This window comes from Schistocerca piceifrons, chromosome 3 (assembly GCF_021461385.2).
Source record: "Schistocerca piceifrons isolate TAMUIC-IGC-003096 chromosome 3, iqSchPice1.1, whole genome shotgun sequence".
Taxonomy (NCBI): Eukaryota; Metazoa; Arthropoda; class Insecta; order Orthoptera; family Acrididae; genus Schistocerca; species Schistocerca piceifrons.
In genome coordinates, this window is record NC_060140.1 from 588,475,858 (window position 1) to 588,498,741 (window position 22,884).

Here is a 22,884-nt window from a genome sequence, read left to right on the forward strand (position 1 = left end):
AGCAATACTGACAATAGGACTTCTCTTAGAAGATAAATGAAGGAAAGGCAAAAATATATTTGTAGCATCTGTATACTTATAGAAAGATTTTCACAATGTTGACTCGAACACTCTCCTCTAAATTATGAATGTAGTAGGCCCAAAATTGTGGGATGGATGGCTATTTACAACATGTACCGAAACAAAACGGTGTTTGTAAAAGTCAAGAAGAGTGAAAGGTAGGCAGTGTTTGAGAAGGGAGTGAGACAGGCTTGTAGCCTATTACCGAAGTTACTCAATCTCTACATTGAGCAAGCAGTAAAGGAAACCAAAGAAAACTTTGGAATAGGAGTTAAAGATCAGGGAGAAGAAATAAAATCTTTGAGGTTTGCGGATAACATTGTAATTCGGCCAGAGACAACAAGCCGGCCGAAGTGGCCGTGCGGTTAAAGGCGCTGCAGTCTGAAACCGCAAGACCGCTACGGTCGCAGGTTCGAATCCTGCCTCGGGCATGGATGTTTTTGATGTCCTTAGGTTAGTTAGATTTAACTAGTTCTAAGTTCTAGGGGACTAATGACCCAGCAGTTGAGTCCCATAGTGCTCAGAGCCATTTGAACCAATTTGAACCAGAGACAACAAAGGACTTGGAAGACCAATTGAATGGAATGGACAGTGTCTTAAAAGGAGGATAAAAGATGAACATCAGCAAAAGCAAAACAAAGATATGTATACATCCAATATTTCAAAATGAGAGCCCTCAATGACTTGCAACAAACTTTACACATAATTTCAAACCGTGACAAAACTTTTTCATGGTCACACCCATCACACAATAATGACAGGGAAAGTTTTTTGGCTTAATATGTTCTTGATGTTCACGCAGTAAAACCGCCGCGTCAGGCATGACCTTCAAATTTATTACTTCTATACAAACAACCCCACTCCGCAACAAATTCTGAAGACAGTACTCACGTTTAACACTGAATGTACCCGCAAAACTGCATCATTGTACGAGACGTAGTTCACAAGATATGATGGCATAAAACACTATAGTGTGTGAAAACGAAACTGCAGGGCGAACTCGTTAGAGGTACAGGTAAAGTATCTGTACCAATAATCTGAAATATGTAAAATATATGTGGCACGTGCGTATGCGGACAAAACAGTGGATAGAAAACTTCTGCTAAATCACTAGATCATTTCAGTCTATCTTGGAACACATATAACCTACTACACATTTCAAAAAAGTTTATCATCGCCTCGTTTCCAAGAGTTCCTGAACATGTACTGAAAATTGGAATAGAAATCAACATAAACATCACTTCCGCCCTTTTTATTGCTCATCAAAACCACATATTACATGTTGTACCACCATACAGCGAGACCTTCAGAGCTGGTGGTACAGACTGCTGTACACACCTCTAGTACCCAGTGGCATGTCCTCTTGCATTAATGTTTGCCTGCATACGTCGTGGTATGCCATCGACAAGTTCATCAAGACACTGTTGGTCCAGATTGTCCCACTCCTCAACGGCAATTCGGCGTAGATCCCTCAGAGTGGATGGTGGGTCACATCGTCCTTAAACAACACTTTTCAATCTATCCCAGGCCTGTTCAATTGGGTTCATGTCTGGAGAACATGCTGGCCACTCTGTTCGAGCCATTTCCGTATCCTGAAGGAAGTCATTCACAAGATGTGCATGATGGGGGCACTAATTGACGTCCATAAAGACAAATGTCTCGCCAATATTCTGCTGATATGCTTGCACTATCGGTCGGAGGATGGCATTCACGCATCGTACGTCGGCCCCACATAAAGCCACCTCAAAAGAGCAGGGAACCTCCACCTTGATGCACTCGCTGGACAGTTTGCCTAAGGCGTCCAGCCTGACCGCGTTGCCTCCAAACACGACTCCGACGACTGTGTGGCTGAAGGCATATGCGACACTCATCGGGAGGAGAACGTGATGCCAATCCTGAGCGGTCCATTCGGCATGTTGTTGGGCCCATCTGTACCGCGCTGCATGGTATCGTGGTTGCAAAATGGACCTCCCCATGGACGTCGGAGGAGAATTGGCGCAACATGCAGCGGGAATACAGAAATACAAGTCGCTGAGGAATGAAATAAATAGGCAGTGCAGGGAAGCTAAGACGAAATGGCTGCAGGAAAAATTTGAAGACATCGAAAAAGATATGATTGTCGGAAGGACAGACTCAGCATACAGGAAAGTCAAAGCAACCTTTGGTTATATTAAAAGCAACGGTGGTAACATTAAGAGTGCAACGCGAATTCCACTGTTAAATGCAGAGGCGAGAGCAGATAGGTGGAAAGAATACATTGAAAGCCTCTATGAGGGCGAAGATTTGTCTGATGTGATAGAAGAAGAAACAGGAGTCAATTTAGAAGAGATAGGGAATCCAGTATTAGAATCGGAATTTAGAAGAGCTTTGGAGGACTTACGGTCAAATAAGGCAGAAGGGATAGATAACATTCCATCAGAATTTCTAAAATCATTGGGGGAAGTGGCAATAAAACAACTATTCACGTTGGTGTGTAGAATATATGAGTCTGGCGATATACCATCTGACTTTCGGAAAAGCATCATCCACACAATTCCGAAGACGGCAAGAGCTGACAAGTGCGAGAATTATCGCACAATCCACTTAACAGCTCATGCATCGAAGCTGCTTACAAGGATAATATACAGAAGAATGGAAAAGAAAATTGAGAATGCGCTAGGTGACGATCAGTTTGGCTTTAAGAAAAGTAAAGGGACGAGAGAGGCAATTCTGACGTTACGGTTAATAATAGAAGCAAGGCTAAAGAAAAATCAAGACACTTTCATAGGATTTGTCGACCTGGAAAAAGCGTTCGACAATATAAAATGGTGCAAGCTGTTCGAGATTCTGAAAAAAGTAGGGGTAAGCTATAGGGAGAGACGGGTCATATACTATATGTACAACAACCAAGAGGGAATAATAAGAGTGGACGATCAAGAACGAAGTGCTCGTATTAAAAAGGGTGTATGACAAGGCTGTAGCCTTTCGCCCCTACTCTTCAATCAGTACATCGAGGAAGCAATGATGGAAATAAAAGAAAGGTTCAGGATTGGAATTAAAATACAAGGTGAAAGGACATCAATGATACGATTCGCTGATGACATTGCTATCCTGAGTGAAAGTGAAGAAGAATTAAATGATCTGCTGGACGGAATGAACAGTCTAATGAGTACACAGTATGGTTTGAGAGTAAATCGGAGAAAGACGAAGGTAATGAGAAGTAGTAGAAATGAGAACAGCGAGAAACTTAACATCAGGATTGATGGTCACGAAGTCAAAGAAGTTAAGGAATTCTGCTACCTAGGCAGTAATATAATCAATGACGGACGGAGCAAGGACGACATCAAAAGCAGACTCGCTATGGCAAAAAAGCCATTTCTGGCCAAGAGAAGTCAACTAATATCAAGTACCGGCCTTAATTTGAGGAAGAAATTTCTGAGGATGTACGTCTGGAGTACAGCATTGTATGGTAGTGAAACATGGACTGTGGAAACCCGGAACAGAAGAGAATCGAAGCATTTGAGATGTAGTGCTATAGACGAATGTTGAAAATTACGTGGACTGATAAGGTAAGGAATGAGGAGGTTCTACGCAGAATCGGAGAGGAAAGGAATATGTGGCAAACACTGATAAGGAGAAGGGACAGGATGATAGGACATCTGATAAGACATGAGGGAATGACTTCCATGGTACTAGAGGGAGCTGTAGAAGGCAAAAACTGTAGAGGAAGACAGAGATTGGAATACGTCAAGCAAATAAATGAGGACGTAGGTTGCAAGTGCTACTCTGAGATGAAGAGGTTAGCACAGGAAAGGAATTCGTGGCGGGCCGCATCAAACCAGTCAGTAGACTGAAAAAAAAAAGAAAAAAGCGGTCATCATCTGCAATAGTAGCCCTTGGACGCCTGAGCGATTCATGTCATCGACAGTTCCTGTCTCTCTGAATCTTCTCGGTGTCAAACAACACCCCTTTGTTTCACTCCGAGACGCCTGGATATTTCCCTTGTTAAGAGGCCTTCCTGGCACAAAGTAACAATGCGGACGCGATCGAACCACGACACTGACCGTCTACGCGTGGTTGTACTACAGACAACCTCCTTCCAAGTGGAATAACTGCATCTGATCGGCTGTCGTACCCTTCTGTCTAATAGACGCTGCTCATGCATGGTTCTTTAGATATTTGGGCGGCTTTAGTGACATATCTGAACAGTCAAAGAGACTGTGTGATACTAAATCCACAGTCAATTTTTAATGTGTGTATATGGAGAGAAATACTGTGAGGGCAAGAACTAGCAATCTCCTACTGGGGTGGGGGTGATAACGTGAAAGGAGAAGGGGCGAAGAAGAATGGACAGAAAGAGGGAAGAAGGAGATGGAGACAGATATGGGAGAAGGGAAGATGGACAATGAGGGATGATTGGGAAATAGACAAAGGAAGGCGTGATGAACAGAGGGAGGGGGGGAGGAGGATATAGACGGAGAAAGGAGAAAGGAGGAGATGGACAGATAGATGGGAGAGAAGAGGTAAGAGAGCAGGGAAAGAGGGAGAGGGGGTGGAGGAGACTGAAAGCGAGGGGGCAGTAGTTAGACAGGTAGTGGGGAAGGAGGAGAAGGACTAATAGATTTAGGATAAGTACGTGTCTGAACAACGCCGCACAGTCAGCTAGACAACAGATTAAATAATTAATATAATGCGCATCCCAAATTTTAAGCAATTCGGATACTGGTTAGCTGAAACATTACTATCTACACTGATTTGTGTGATTATTTTTTTAAATTCGTCTTCAGCATTACACTAGCACTTAACAACGCAGTATTTAAAATCTTCACCCAAGGCTTCATAGCGATTAGAAGTGTTGAGCCTTCTTTCCCTAGGCAGTTGCGAACTCCCTTGCGGTGATTTCACACATAACCCGATAGTGCGATTGCGAAGTCTTTTTCAGGTTCCACCCTGATCATTTGCAGCGTATTGTAGCTGCAAAGCTTAACTGGGATCTCTACACCATCCAGTTGTAGCAGAGTAAACAATCTCTATTTTTCTTCCCACGATTTTTTATGTTTCTTTTTCAGTGTACACCCTTGGCGGACTGTTTTTCATTCAGATGAGTCTCCTTTGTTTGGACTGTAAAGCTGGGGCAGACTGCACGCCCTAAGAGCAGCGGCGCTCTTGCGTGTCTCGGTGTCTGTCCACCGCACAAAGCGGGTTGGTACGTTCATTAAGCCTTTTGTCGTTGACCGGTCTCGCATTATTTAGGCAGTTGGCCCAGCGAATCCAAGTTACCGCGCCAATGAATTTCCGTCTCTCGTGCGGGTATTATGCGTTTCCTGGCGCGTACAGACCTTACACAGAGCTCTGGCATTGCCCACTGTGAAACGTGTGTGTGTCGTTTACGATTAACAAGGCGAACCTATACGTCGCCACGTACGCTGAATAACGATTGAACCTTTAAAAGGCAGACCAAGAAACTTTACACATTTTCTGGCCTAAAGCGAAAATTTTTGAAAGGAAATGGAAATGATCGTACGGCGTCAGTGGCCGGGAGTTCCCAAACGGGAAGTTCGGCAGCCAAGTGCAAGTCTTATTGAGTGCTGCGGTGTAACGTTACGTATTATAGTTTTTCGTTTGATATATGTATGACCATGTGCAGACTTCGTCACCCACGTCAGTTACACTCACTTCAAAAATGATTTATATTCTTTTTAAATTGTCATAGAATGGTTCTTGAACGAAACTGTAAAACATCAGTTGAGTCGTGTGCAGAGAATTACATCACTTGGGCCAATTGGTTTTCGTAACTTTTTCGAATTTAAATTTCGTTTGTTTCTCCTCAGAAAATTATATCGACACACGTTATCTTGATCTAATCGATATCAGAATCACACATTAAATAAACTTTTTAGATTCAAAGTTTCGGCCAACGCTGTCTGAATCAATAATCTTGTCAAATATATTATTAATCCGTTCACATAACTCTTCATAAATAAATCTTCAAGACACGTGTTTCACCTTTAGTAACATACACTATTTTATTAGCTTCCTACACATACAGATGTGAACATGAGCGTTGACAGACAGTGACTAACATTTCAATAAGACTCAGATCTATTTGATGTCATTGTTGTACAAAAAGAGTATAAAAATTCATTTTTAATTCTTTAGAAACACGACGCAACAACTCGGTTCCAGGATCTTCTGTTGCTCCTTGGCTGTCGACCCGCGACGTATAGCGGCCAGCAATTTCCTCTCTGGTCGCGGCAACGAAGATGCTGTCCCCGTTCGTTGCGCCGATCTCTCCGTACATGAAACACATAAAAAAAATACAAAACTTTTAGATAATTCACATCTATTATAAATAATAAGAAAACACATAAGCAAAACTAAATTAAACTTATAGTCACCTGCAAACTGGGCTGACTTGGTGGATGGGTGACGTTTAATTTCGTCCCACTACATACCCCACCCACAAGCTCAGTTTGTCAGGTTTTAACCGAAATTAAGACTGTTCAATATACAATATTTAACTGTTAATACATTTTCCTCACATTTTACGTAACCTAGAGTCCTTGCTATTAGATAGACTTAATCCTTTTAATACGATATTGTTGTGACTATTTGTTATTTACTCTTAATTGTGCTATTATGGTAATTCTTAACCGAATATAGGGAGATTGCTCCTCTTCAGTTAACAGTTGCTAATAAATACTAATTTAGTACGTTCTTTAACGTTGTACATTAGGACAGAGCGTTCAAATTGTGATAGATTAGTTTCAGTTTCATTTATTTACTAGAGTTATTCTTTTCAAGAATGTATATTACTAATAAGTTTCTCACAATAACTAATAGTACTATTTACTTTACGTCATTCTCTTCCCTAATGCCTTATTTATGCCTGAGGTCAAGAAGAAATCAAGCAAAACTCTCTTTAGAATCTCGGCACGGCTTTCTTTACCTTCGGACACCTTGTTGGGTAATGGCCATTTATTTAGGAGAAACAAGCGAGAGAGCCCCGTTTGGTGTGTTCTATATTAACACTATTGCAAACCTCTATTAAAGGCACTCTGCTATGTTCTCGTGAGCCATATAGCTCTGGACGCCCATGGTCCCTAAAACTATTAACCATCCCCTTTGGTTCCTACTATCCGAGTAAATTTAAAATATGCAAAATTCCTTTTGACCTAAGAGCAAAATTTCTTCCATATAAATCCCCCTTTTGGTTATCTTTCTCTTTTTGAAGTACCAGTAGATTATTGTAAAACACATGTTTAAGCTTTCTGTCATTTATTTAAAATAACACGTAACTATCACGAAAAACTTCACATGAATAAACTATGAACGCTCTTCCGTGTGTAACATATACTAAATATTAACTTATTTAGGAATGAAGGGTTTCATTTGATCAACACTATATAATCCTTTAATTACACCTGATGAAGGTTCCATAAGAAGTAATGCTTTGGGATGTACAATCTTATGTACAACATATGGACCTTCAAAGATAAAGAAGAATTTTCTACATTCCTTATCGATCTTAGAACTTTTAGGATGAGATCGTACTAGCACAAGATCTCCTACCTGAAATGAGGGTTCTACAGCCTGTTGATTATAACTTTTAATTCTCCGTTCGGCATTTTTTACAATCTGTTCGCAAACTTTTTCGTCTGGAATATCTTGTTGTATCTCATTTACTGGTGGCCAAGGTAAAGCAGCTAGTAAAGGCTCACCTATAATTCGTTTGCCTAAAATTTCTATAGGTGATAATCCCGTCGTTAGGTGAGGCAATTCATTTAATATCTTTTCGAATTCAGGCATTAGTTTGGCCCACCGAGTATGTTTATGTGCACAATAAGTTCTACATAATCGTCCTAATTCTTTCATGACTCTTTCTACTAAATTACTTTGAGGGTGATATTTCGAAATTAAGATATGTTTGATTCCATATTGTCTTATCATATCTTTAAATCTTTGACTAATAAAGGCACTACCGTTGTCAGACATAAGTCGTTTAGGAATGCCCCAGTTAACAAAGTAATTTCGGGTGAGGCAGCGTATAACGCTTGCTGTATTCGCTCGTTTCAAAGTATATAGTTTCACATGTTTGGACCAACATTCCATTACAACAAACACATATGTTAATCCTCCTGAACTCCGAGGCAGAGGGCCGAAAAAATCTAATGATAGTAGATCCCACAAACCTCGAGGAATTACAGCATATAATTTATAACGCTTGGATTTGTTATTAACTTTAACCTTTTGACAGGTTTCACAAGCCCTAATAATACTTCTCACAATACGTGACATATTTTTGAAATAATAATACTTTATTAGATGTTTAATACATTTATGAATTCCAAAATGCCCGTAACCTTCATGAATATAAGTAATTAACTCGTCCACAACAGTTTCCGGAATGCAGATTTTCCATCTCTGGTGTTCCCTCTGTGCTTTCCAATACAACAAGTCGTTAAAATATAACCACACACCCCGGGTGTTAACTGTTTCGTCCCCATTATTAAGGTTTTGTATAAGGTCCCTATATTGATCGTCATTTCTTTGATTGCATCTAACAGCAGTTACTATCCGTTTAACCTTACGTTCGTTCTCCTTAGTCAAAAGGAAATAAACATGATAATTTGTTCCTGGTTCTTCTGCAATATTAATATTCTCCATTCCTACAGGAAGCCTTGACAAAGCATCTGAAACTACATTCTGAGATCCTTTTATATACCTAATTTCGTACTGAAATTCTTGCAAGTATAATACCCAACGTAATAGCCTACGGTGAAGTAACCGGCAATTGTTCAAAAAGATTAAAGCCTGATGATCAGTATATACAATTGTTTTTCTTCCCATTAATAATCCTCTAAATCGTTGAAAACCCCATACCACTGCGAGAGCTTCCTTCTCGGATACAAAATAATTTCTTTCATGTTTATTTAAAGTTCGACTAGCGAATCCAATAGGCCGATATAATCCCTCTTCATTGGTCAGATCACCTTGGAATATTACACAAGACACACCATAATCAGAGGCATCCGTACACATACCAAAGTCCTGATCGAAATCTGGGTGGTATAACATTTTGGCTTTGGTTAACGCTCCTTTTATCTTATTAAAACCTTCCTCTTCCTCTTGTCCCCAGAGCCATACTGACTTCTCTTTCAATAAATCTAGTAATTTAGGATTAACAATATCCTGCCCTGGAAGAAATCTTCTTAGAAATCCTACCATTCCTAAGAATGATTTCAGTTGTTTCCGATTTCTAGGACTCGGGCATCGAGCAATAGCTTCAATACGTGCTGGGTCTGGCCTAATACCTTTACTGTCCACTATATGCCCCAAAAATCTCACTTCCTCCTTTCCGAAGTAAGACTTAGATAATTTTAAAGTAATTCCTCTGTCAATTAAACGGTTAAACAATTCCCGTAATATCGTTACGTGTTCTTCCCACGTTTTAGTAGCTACCAAAATATCATCTACATATAAAATAATCTTTTGTAACAATTGCTGACCCAAAGCAGAATCTAATGCCCTAATGAAAGTTGACACTGATATATTAAGTCCAAAAGGTAAAACTTGGAACTGATATGATCTGCCTTCAAAAAGAAAAGCCGTATATTGCCGTGAATCCGGGTGTAATGTTACTTGGTGGTAGCCAGAGGTTAGATCCATTGTACTCATATAACGAGAACCAGCGATCTTAAGAAGTACGTCCTCCATAGGAATAGGTCTGTCTCTTTCCATCTCTATAATTTTATTTAATTCACGGGCATCCAGAACCAGTCGTACCCCACCAGTAGCTTTCTTAACTACCCACAACGGACTGTTAAAAGCGCTACCTGATCGTTCGATAATGTTTTGTTCTAGCATCTTATTTATTTCTCTACTAGCCGCTTCTTTGAATTGTACTGGAATAGGATAAGGTTTCTTAAAGAAAGGTTTCTTATCTTTAATCTTAAGTTTACAAACGTAATCTTTAATTCTCCCCGGTTCATCTGAGAAGACGGCTCTAAATTCTAACATCAAAGATTCCAACTCTTCCTTTTCTTGCTCGGATAGACAATTCGTAGATAAACATTTTTCTTTCACTTCGGTTTCGGTACTATTACTAGCCTGACATTGGTATACTGCATACACAAGATCACTAAAATCTGTTAATAGATTCATGGTCGGTGCGTACTTAATCTGTAAGGACTCGTAGCAATTTTCAGGTACTTGACTGTTAGAGAACCTCACCTTAAAAGTACATGCCTCCTTATGGATGGTTAAGGAAGAATCTTTAAAATCTAATATAGCTTTATATTTACACAGCCAATCTATACCTAAAATTATGGCCACATTTAAGTTGGCTACGACGAGTACAGAGTGAGCAATTAATTGTTTAGCAATTTCAAAAGTTACATAAACTTCTTCAGTAATATTTTGACTTCTTTTACCAGTAACTCCTATAATTTTCACCCCAGTTACAGGTAAAGTCGGGAAATTCCAATATTTCCTTTTAAGCTGAAATAATTCTTTGGATAAAATACTCACTTCACTACCCGAATCAACTATAATATTTACTTCGGTATCTTTAATATAACCTTTAATAACGGGTTTATATGTTACATTCTCCCTTATCTGATTGTCTTCCTGAAGTAAATCTTGTTGCCAGTCATCGTCCTTTTGGCAGCTTAATGATAAATTGCAATTGGGTCTTGGATAATCTTGACCAATAGTTCCCTTTAGTTGACCCGTACTAAAGGACTTTACTAGTTTTCCGAACGTTCTATGATGACGTCACCTACCACTTGACCTTCATTAATTACTTGAGGATGATTTATCTCATGATCGTTACTGTGTAGTTTCCGCACTTTAGGGTTATTACCACGATTTTGTTGGCTCTCTTTATCTTTAGATTGACGTTTTATATAACAGAACCGGCTATGATTGTTGTTATTAGCTTTTCGTGGTTCTGAATTATTATTATTATTATTTCGAGGATTGTCATTTCTACCAAATCTAAACTTCTCGTCTTCCCTTTCTCTATTACGTATATCTAACTGCTCTAAATATCCTAACAATTCGCACGGCTGTGACCATTCTCTTTCTATCATTCTTTCCTTTACGTAATACGGTAACCTACTAATTAGGACTCGTATTAAATGACTTTCAATAATTGGTTCTTCAATTAATTTAGCACGGTTTAAATGCCATTCAAAATAATTCCTATAACCTCCCCACCGTTTAGAATATGGAGGAGGGTCTAACAACTCTAAAGTTAAGTGTTGTTGTTTTCCCCTTGACCAATAATTTTGTTTAAACTGCTTAACAAAATCATCCCAATCCCTGAATTCATTTCTATGCAGTACTGCCCATTCCGCAGCTTCTGCTTCTAAATGTCCTATTACAAATTGAATGCGTTTTTCATTACTCCATTTAGGAGATAATGATGTTTCAAAAGCTTTTATAAAGATTATAGGGTGCAGTTCGCCTCCTGGTTTGAATACAGGAAATCGACTTGCTACATTTGAACTTGTTGTTATGTCATCCAGACATTCTGCGAGAGAAATAGTCGGATTTTGTTTAGCTGGCAGAGACGGAGTTGCATCGGATTGGCTTGCCGTGACTGCCTTATTCATATTGTTGCCATCCGTGCTAGCAAATTCGATGCGACTGTTGTCTCTGATTATGTTATTACCTCTGCTACCTGAAATGTTCTCGTTATTATCTAATTCCGATAACCGTTTCGTAATTTCCTGTATCCGCATTTCTGTATTGGATACGCGATTAGCTAATATCGATTCTTCACTGTGTTCACGATGTGAACGCTCGGTACCTTCGTCAATATTATTATCTTTGGCAGTCTCAAGATTACTGCATATTTCAGTAATTAAAGATTTCATGTTTTCGATTTCGGTATGGTCCTTTTCTACTTGATGAGTTAATGTCTCTAATTCTACATTATCTATTGAAGAAATCTCTACAGGTTTGGTAGAGACCTCTTTAATAGATTCCAATAATTCTCTACGAACAGTTTCCGTTTGCATAGAAAATTCATCTCGTAACATATTGTTATTTTTCTGTATTTCATTTACAACTAAGATATTGACACTATCTAGTCTGTCGGTTAAGTCAGTAATATCGTTTCGCATGCGAGCTTTTTCCTCGCGCGATTCCTGGATATGTTCTTCTAACCTTTTACAATTATCAGCAATCTTGTTACTAAGTCCTACTAATTTTTCCTGCATTTCAACTTTAGAAGACTCTATTTTATCACTTAATTCTCGACTGGTTTCATTAAGATATTCCTGCAACCTGTCTGTTGATTTTGTTAGCTCCCCTTTAAGTCTAGCAGTAGATTCCTCGTTAGACTGTTTTAATTCCTGTTTTAGTTCCTGTTTCAATCTAGCAGTAGATTCCTCGTTAGACTGTTTTAATTCCTGTTTTAGTTCCTGTTTCAATCTAGCAGTAGATTCCTCGTTAGATTGTCTTAATTCCTGTTTTAGTTCCTGTTTCAATCTAGCAGTAGATTCCTCATTAGACTGTTTTAATCTAGCCATAGATTCTTCGTTAGACTGTTTTAATCTCGCCATAGATTCTTCGTTAGACTGTTTTAATTCCTGTTTTAGTTCCTGTTTCAATCTAGCAGTAGATTCCTCATTAGACTGTTTTAATCTAGCCATAGATTCTTCGTTAGACTGTTTTAATCTAGCAGTAGATTCTTCGTTAGACTGTTTTAATTCCTGTTTTAGTTCCTCTTTTAATCTAACAGTAGATTCCTCGTTAGACTGTTTTAATCTAGCCATAGATTCTTCGTTAGACTGTTTTAATTCCTCTTTTAATCTAGCAGTAGATTCCTCGTTAGACTGTTTTAATTCCTGTTTTAGTTCCTCTTTTAATCTAGCAGTAGATTCCTCGTTAGACTGTTTTAATTTAGCGATCGCCCTAAAAAGGGCTCTCATGCTCCTATCGGACATAGATTGCTCTTCGTCTGACATTTCACTTCCCGCCATTATTGTAAAATATTAACTATTTACACACGCAGATTTGCAATCAACAATCCTATAAAAGCACACTCCCTATGTACAACACTCCACTTCCAACTTGAAACAAACTCACCGGACACTAATATTGTAATTTGTAGTTCTCGATGATCAGTGTGCTGCTATGGGCTGCAGATGTAACAGCCGTCGATGCAGCCGCTGAGATGCTGCGACCCCGCTTCCGCAACCGGCAGGACGCTGAGTCGAACACCGGAAACGTCGCTGGCTGCAACCACGCCCGGCACCGCCGTAGACAGGCGAAGCCCTCAGCAACACCTCTAATACCAGCCGGAGGAACGCCCCGCAGCTGACGTACTGGGCCTATTAGTTTAGGGAGAAAAAAGGTTGTCGGGGTTTGCAGCGTTCAGCTGCTGCCCAACAGATGCGACTTCTCGTGGAACAACCGCGTGACCGTACTGCTTGGCTGCACTCCGTCAGATGCCCACACCCGCGAAGTCGCCGCTGGCTGGTGAAGGCTCCAAGAAACTCGCGTTGACTTCCGAAGGACTCTTGATGCTTTGTTTCGTACCTGTGTGCCTTAGTTGCACACAAGTCCTGTTTCTAAGGTCGCCACGGTGCGGTGTAACGTTACGTATTATAGTTTTTCGTTTGATATATGTATGACCATGTGCAGACTTCGTCACCCACGTCAGTTACACTCACTTCAAAAATGATTTATATTCTTTTTAAATTGTCATAGAATGGTTCTTGAACGAAACTGTAAAACATCAGTTGAGTCGTGTGCAGAGAATTACATCACTTGGGCCAATTGGTTTTCGTAACTTTTTCGAATTTAAATTTCGTTTGTTTCTCCTCAGAAAATTATATCGACACACGTTATCTTGATCTAATCGATATCAGAATCACACATTAAATAAACTTTTTAGATTCAAAGTTTCGGCCAACGCTGTCTGAATCAATAATCTTGTCAAATATATTATTAATCCGTTCACATAACTCTTCATAAATAAATCTTCAAGACACGTGTTTCACCTTTAGTAACATACACTATTTTATTAGCTTCCTACACATACAGATGTGAACTTGAGCGTTGACAGACAGTGACTAACATTTCAATAAGACTCAGATCTATTTGATGTCATTGTTGTACAAAAAGAGTATAAAAATTCATTTTTAATTCTTTAGAAACACGACGCAACAACTCGGTTCCAGGATCTTCTGTTGCTCCTTGGCTGTCGACCCGCGACGTATAGCGGCCAGCAATTTCCTCTCTGGTCGCGGCAACGAAGATGCTGTCCCCGTTCGTTGCGCCGATCTCTCCGTACATGAAACACATAAAAAAAATACAAAACTTTTAGATAATTCACATCTATTATAAATAATAAGAAAACACATAAGCAAAACTAAATTAAACTTATAGTCACCTGCAAACTGGGCTGACTTGGTGGATGGGTGACGTTTAATTTCGTCCCACTACAGTGCGACGCCACATGGGGCGACTTGCGCGTCGACAATGTGAATGAAATGATGATGCGGTGAGCACAACACCCAGTCCCTGAAGGAACAAAATCTCCCTCCCGAGCCGGAAATCGAACCCGGGCCCCGATGCATGAAATTCTAACGCGCTGACCATTCAGCTATTGGGGCGGACTTTTGAAAGGAATATGTGCGTAACGAGGTAGTGTGTTAACAGCAATTCGGTAGTGCAGCTTAATAATGCATACTGCTGGAAGAGCCTGACGTGTCTTACTGACGCCAGCAGTGGAGTAGGTGAACATTGTATATGAGGGCATATTACCGGTGCCTTTTTATACAACATATTTGCATCTCCAATGTACATCTGTGGATACGAGAGGATCTGTTAACGTAACAATTATAGCATCACATATAAGTAATTATGCGTTCGAAAATAGAGAAAACTTTTTGACTGGATGCAAAATACGCTGAAGTCTAGGGAGATTTCTTTATAGCCAGTTCGTGGCCTCACCAAACTGTAAGATACAAATATACTCTAACCTACGACAAATGGTCAGAAACACCTAGAGCGTATCCAAACATATTATAAAAATAGCTGTACATATGTATGTATACACGTTTGTATGTTCCTCATCTCCTCCTAAGCCACTGTACAGATTTCAACCAGTCTTGCAACACATACAGTTTACTACCAGTGAACAGTCGCTGTGAGGTTAAGAGCCGTCTACCAATGCAAGGGGTGGGGTGAAAACACAATGGAGCCCACAACACGGAAATGTCCACATTTATACAATGTTTGAGAATGAGAGCACCTAAAGGCTTGCAATAAACTATACACGAACCCCACAAAACGACGAAAGGAAGAAAGTTTGTCGCTTGCTACAATTTCTCTGTTCATGCACAACAAGTGCCGCACTACTCGTATGTAACATATTTAAATTTATTACTTCTTTACGACTAAGTATTTGCAACACGTTTCGCAGACAGTATTCACACATGTCGTTGAATGTACCTACAGAAATATGACATTGCACAACACGTAGTTCAGGATATATGATGTGAAAAACTGAGATGCGAAAAAAAAAACTGTTGCATCATTTGTGACGTTTGAACTTATTACTTCTTTAGTACTATATTTCCAACACATTTCGCAGACAGTAGTCACATATACCACTGGATGACCGGCAAAGTTGTATCGTTGTAAAGCACGTAGTTCAGGACCACTGACGTGTGTAAAAAGGAAACTTCAATTCGAAATTCACCACAGATATAGGTGGAATGTGTAAAAGTTTGCGTGAAATATATTAAAAATATGTCGAAAATACGTGACATGATTGAGGGGAAAGGAGAAGATGGATAGAGAAAGGAACAAGTATAGAGGAAGGAGGAGATGGACAGATAGAGGGGGAAGAGGAGAGAGAGAGAGAGAGAGAGAGAGAGAGAGAGAGAGGGGAGTAGGAGGAGATGGACAAAGAAAATGGGAGAAGGAATTGGAGGGAGATGGACAGAGGGATAAGGAGTAGGTGAACAGAAATGTTGTGGAGGAGGAGATGGACAGAGAGAGAAAGGATGAGATGGGCAGAGTGGGAGACTGTGTAAGAGGATGATAGAGGGGGGGTATGGAGGAGATAGACAGAGAGGGTGATAGAGGAGATGGACAGAGAGAGGGAAGGAGGAGCTGGACCGATAGACAATGTCCTAGCGTGCTCGTTCTCTTAACATCATTGCGGTGTTCATCGAACGAGAGCACTAGCACATCATGATGTAGGTTATATATTCGTGGTATTTTATGTCTGACAGACTGATGTTCGTTTCTACCGTTCATTGGAAAACGACGCAAAATCACCAAGTCACCGGAAAATGTGTAAAGACCATGAACTTACGTTAATGCGTTACAACAGCCCATGATGACAGCACAGACCTGTCGAAACCGGTGAACAATAACGAGATTTACAAGGGATCTTGGCGTAACGTTTATTTCTAGATATTACATAAAGGATTTGCCGGACAAGGTGAGCAACAGTTTATCGCTGTGATGTACAAGAAGGTGCCGTCGTTGAGTGACTGTAGGAGCATAGAAGATGACATAGACAAAACCTCCAATTGGTGCCGTGAATGACTGCTCGCTATAGAAAAATGTAAGTCAGAGCGGTTGAGTAGGAAAAATAGTCTTGTAACCTCCATATGCAGAATTAGTACTGTCATGCTTCACATAGTGATGTCGATTAAACATCTAGGCGTCACGTTGCAAAGCGATGTTAAATGGAAAGACACATCAGGTTAGTAGTGCAGAAGCCGAATGTTCGGCTTCGTTTTGTTACGAGAGCATTAGGCATCTGTAGCTCCCGTTTAACGAGATGGCGTACAGAATGCTAGTGCGACATATTCTTCAGTGTTGCACGAATGCTTAGGATCCCCATCATGTCGGGTAAGAGGAAGGCATCTCGATTCTGCGCATGACCTCCTCATTCCTTGCCTTATCAGTTCACCTAATGTAGCACCAGATCTCAAATGCTTCGATTATGTTCAGGTTTCTCAGGTATCACTATCATAGCATGCTGTGCTCCAAATGTGCATTCTCAGAAATATCTTCCTCAAATTAAGGCCTATGTCTGATAATAGTAGACTTCTCATTGGCAGGAATGACCATTTTCGCAATGCTAGTCTGCTTTTAATGTTCTCCTTGCTCTGTCCATCATTTATTATTTTCCTGCCTAGGTAGTAGAATTCCTTAACCTCAAATACTTTGTGACCATTAATCCTGATGTTAAGTTTCTCGCTGTTTTCGATTCTGCTTCTTCTCATTCCTTTCGTCTTTCTTCGATTTACTCTCAACACATATTCAGTACTAACTACACTGTTCATTCCATCCAGCAGACTATGTAATTCTTCTTCATTTTCTCTCAAGATAGCAATGCCATCAATGAAAGGTATCACTGACATCCTTTGACCTTGAACTTTAATTCCACTTCTGAACCTTTCTTTTATTTCCATCATTGCTTCTTCGATCTGCAGACTGAACAGCAGAGGCGAAGGGCTAAATCCCTGACTTGCATCCTTTTTACACCGAGCACTTCGTTCTTTGTCATCCACTCTTATTATTGCCTCTTGACTCTTGTATATACTGTATATTACGCGTCTCTCCCTATAGATTACCACTATTTTTCTTGGAATTTGGAACATCTTGCCTCATTTCATATTTTCGAACACATTTTCCAGGTCTACAGATAATATGAATTTGTTTTGATTTCCCCTTAGTCTTACACCCATTGTCAACCGCGTCAGAACTGCTCTCTGGTGCCTTTAGTTTTCCTAAAGCCAAACTGATCATCTAACATACCCTCAATTTTCTTTTCCATTTTCTGTATCTTGTTCTTGTCGGCTATTTGGTGGATGAGCTGTTAAGCTGATTGTGATAAGTTCTAGCACTTGTCCGCTCTTGCAGTCTTCGGAACTGTGTTGATGATAAAGTCAGATGGTATGTCGCCAGACTCAAACACTCTACACACCAACGTGAATGGTCGTTTTATTGCCATTTCCTCCAACGATATTAGAAATTCTGACGGAATGTTATGTAACCTTTCTGCGTTATTTGATCTTAAATCCTCCAAAGCTCTTTTAAATTATGATTGTAATACTGGATCCCCTGTCTTTTCGAAATCGACTCCGTTTCTTCTTCAATAGCGTCAGACAAATGTCCCCTCTCTTAGAGGCCTTCAGTGTACTCTTTCCACCTATCCGCTCTGTCCTCTGCATTTAACAATGGAATTCCCATTGCACTCTTAGTTTTACCACCCTTGCGTCTAATTTCATCGAATGTAGTTTAGATTTTCCTATATGCCGAGTCAGTCCTTCCGAAAATGATTGCTTTTTCGATTTCTTCACATTTTTCCTGCAGCCATTTCGTCTTAGGTTCCCTGAGCTTCCTGTTTATTTCGTTCCTCAGCGTCTTGTATTTCTGTATTTCCGATTTCCCTTAACATTTATGTACTATCGATCAACTGTAGTATTTCGTTTTTACCCGGGGTTCCACCGCAGTTACTCTCTTTGTACCCACTTGTTTCGTTTCTAGTTTCTGTGATTGCCCTTGTTAGAGACGTTCATTCCTCTACAAGTGAATAGCCTTCTGAGCTATTATTTATCGCGGCACCTATAGGCTCAGATAACTTCTAGCACATCTCGTCGTTCCTAAGTACTTTCGTATCCAACTACTTTGTTAACTGACATTTCCTGACTAACCTCTTCATTCTAATCTTGAACACTACTGCAAGGCCACACCTCCTCCTGAGTACGCCTTACGATCTAGTATCTGATTTCGGAAACTCTGTCTGACCATAATGTGACCTAACGGAAATCTTCTGGTTTCACCCTGTCTTTTCCAAGTATACCTCCTCCTCTTGTGATTCTTGAACAGAGTATTCGCTATTACTGACTGAAATTTATTACAGTGCTGGCCACTCTAGTCCAGCGATGACGTTATCCTGAAGAAAGTCATTCACAAGATGTGCACGATGGGGGCGCGAATTCTCGTCCATAAAGACGAGTGCCTCGCCAATATGCTGCCGATATGGTTGCGCTATCGGTAGCAGGATGGCATTCACGTATCGTAAAGCCGTTACTTCGCCTTCCATGACCACCAGAGGCGTACGTCGGTCCCAAATAATGTCATTCCAAATCAGCAGGGAACGTTCACCTTGCTGCACTCGCTGGACAGTATGTCTAAGGTTGCCTCTAAACATGACTCCGACGACTGTCTGGTTGAAGGCATATGCGATACTCACCGGTGAAGTGAACGTGATGTCAATCCTGAGCGGCCTATTCAGCAAGTTGTTGGGCCCATCTGCACCGCGTTGGGTGGCCGGTGAGGCAGAGCGGTTCTAGGCGCAGGTTTGAATCCTGTCTCTAGGTTAGGTTAGGTTTAAGTAGTTCTAAGTTCTAGGGGACTGGTGACCTCAGACGTTAAGTCTCATAGTGCTGAGAGCCATTTGAACCATTTTTTTGTACCGCGTTGACCGGTGTCGTAGTTGCAAAGATGGACCTCGCCATGGACGTCGGGAGTGAAGCTGCGCATCATGCAGCCTATTGCGTACGGTGTGAGTCGTAACACGACGTCCTGTGGCTGTACGAAAAGCATCATTCAACAAGGTAGCGTTGCTTTAAGGGTTCCTCCGAGCTATAATCCGTAGGTAGCGATCATCCACTCCAGTAGTAGTCTTTGGGCGGCCTGAGCGAGGCTTGTCATCGACAGTTCCTCACCCATGTCCGATCAACTCATCAACCCTCCTGTGCCCTTGCTTTACTTTGGTTTACGTTCGTGTTTCAATCTCTTTTCAAGACACTGTCTATTCGGCTTAACTGCTCTTCAAACTCCTTTGATGTCTCAGACAGAATGTCATTGGGATCCGCAAACTGCAAATATATAATTGCGCTCCATGAGCTTTATTACAGTTTCCAAATTTCTCCTTCATATTCTCTACAGCTCGCTAAGTGTAGTTTAATAATATCGGGGACAGGATGCAACCTTGTCTCATTCCAATCTCAAATACTGTTTCCCTTTCATGGCCTTCGACTCTCATAAAGCAGTTAATGTGTACAATGAACTATACTCATTCGACTTACGTTTACCAACCGGCAAATATTCTTAGCTGTAGATGTCAAAAGATGCCAGAGGTGATAAACACAATAAATTGCCAACGATTCTTTCTTCAATTCTTCTGTCTTCCAGTTACCAGAACATTCCAATTAACTCAGAAAGATACTATTGTAAGATGTCTATGTATTTCATCATATGTGAAATACTGACTGTTCCGTTTTTCAAAAATTTTCTCCTCGCGTAACGTGTGCTTTAGATGTCAACTTATGAGCAAAACTGGCTCTTGGTTTTGCCTGTGTTGCACGTGTGAAGTTTCTTGAAACAACACTTAAATCTTAATGAAATTCTGAATTGTAAACAATGAAAATGAATCTAATTAAATGCAAAAGAAACTAATTATGTTCTCGGTGAAAATTAATTAACTGGCACTTGATACTGAACGTTATTACGAAAGTTACTTAATGTGAAGCGCAATGTCTAACTTGAAATATCCACGAAATAAAACACACTCAACACTGAAGTTAATTACTATTTAATACTACCTTCACTGTTCACTGCAAATAAATCTGCTTACATAATACAACACCTGAAAATTCTGACGCCATACTGTTTGCTCACAAGTATGCAAAGTGAGATCTCCCTTGAAAGAACGGTAACTTACATCTAGCTCAGCATGCTAATTTGTGTCTGGTGTACCGACGTTCTCGAAAGCAAACGAAATCTGCAAATGCTGCAGGTAAGGAAAACTAATCTACTCTAAATTTTCCTTTGCTTCTCAGAAACAGTCTGTGGCTGCGTGTTGTGTAAGACGGAATGCAGACACGATAAAATATTTTAAACTTTACTAAGAAAGATGGAGGAGGGTTTTACTTTCAAGAAAGGGGTTCTTGAAAATTAAACTCTGACTAATGTCAAAAAAGATTGAACAACATAAGAAGAATCTAACAATTACGAAATTATCTCATTACGAAAACTGCAGACATTTCAACCAATTGCGTAATTTGTGGCAGAGTGAAAACAAAGTGTTGTTTACATAGTTCCGCGTAGTCTGCGCGTACACAACTTTCCCACTAGAGCGTGTCCCGCTAAGCACAACAGCGCAGGCGCAGCGCTCGTCTATCTCCGCACTACGAGATGGCACTGCCTTAGAGATGGACCAAATTCTGCTTCCGCCGATCCGCGTATTAATATGTAACGCAGCCAATGAGATTGCTGCTAACGTAGAACCTTTTCTCCTCGCGCAGTGATACCTGAACGCACGAGATATTACAACGAGTGTACAGACCTCCGATTAGTCAGTCTGCATTTGTCTGCACCAGTCTGTACGCGTCTGTATTAGTCTGCATTAGTCTGTACCAGTTTGCATTAGTCTGTACCTGTCTATAGTCAAGTTTCAGTCTGCATCTAATTAGAATATCTTATTCCTACACATAGCCATGAAGAGAAATATATAGACACTTTGTCAAGTATCAGAGATATGTGAGAATAAGATTAACGTATCAAGACCAAAGGAACTTCCGATTGTCAATTGTAAACAGCATCCAGAATCAAGTTATGCAATGTCTACGCTTTTTATTATTTTAATAAATGTGTGTGAAAATTAATCAAGTTCTGTTTAAAGTTGGTCATCGTCAATCTGCTACTCTAAGCGTGCAAGTGGCATTTCTATCGTCTGACCTAACGGCAGAAGCCCGCGTCTCGTGGTCGTGCGGTAGCATTCTCGCTTCCCACGCCCGGGTTCCCGGGTTCGATTCCCGGCGGGGTCAGGGATTTTCTCTGCCTCGTGATGGCTGGGTGTTGTGTGCTGTTCTTAGGTTAGTTAGGTTTAAGTAGTTCTAAGTTCTAGGGGACTGATGACCATAGATGTTAAGTCCCATAGTGCTCAGAGCCATTTGAACCATTTGTTGAACCTAACGGCAGAAGATAAACACGCCACGATAAGACCACGAGACATATTGCTGACACTCGCCTACTTCGTTAGAGCATCAAGTCAAATAATCTGATGGTGTGTGTGCCGAAGGTCTTACAGTACGCACACCACACAGAGAGATCAAATTGCATACAGATCATGAATATTATTAATAACCTAAGGGACATGGATTATCTTCGATTGATAGTCCTGATAAACAAACACTTCATTCTCACAAGTGCATTGGTTAGCTTGAAATATTCCTCCAAAATTTTTATCCATCAAGTCAATCAATAAGATATTTTAACAAAAAAGTTATCATCTCCATAATAAAGTATTCCGTAAGAGTTGTCCCAGATTCACAAATCTCAGACCAATTTCTCTAAAGGTAAACTTCCCGCTACTCTAATAAGAATTCCCCAGCGCTGCACAACTGAGTAGCGTCCTTGCGCACCACAGATTACTTTAAACAGAGAGTCAAGGATCTTATCCACTACTCGTGCAACGCGCTCATGCATCTTTGTCCTAGTACAGAAAAGGCGAATCATTTACGTTGGCAGAAAAAAAATACGAAACGTCATATATCCATCTGTCTCCCAGTTACCACAACTTCCCAATTAACTTAGAAAGGTGCTATGTATCAAACTAGTAGCACATAAAAGTTGCGATGATAAAGCAGTTTTGAAAACGAATTTCTGTCGATACATTGAAGCTGAGCATCACACAATGCAGGGGAAAAAGTAGAAAAGGAAAGCCGTTGGTTACCTACTAAGGCAATTTTCATCTACACCCTTCCCTTTATTCGCAACATTTCCTCCAAATCCATATTTATTAAACGCTACATTGCACATCCATCGCTCTAGACAGTCATCAAGCCACGTGAT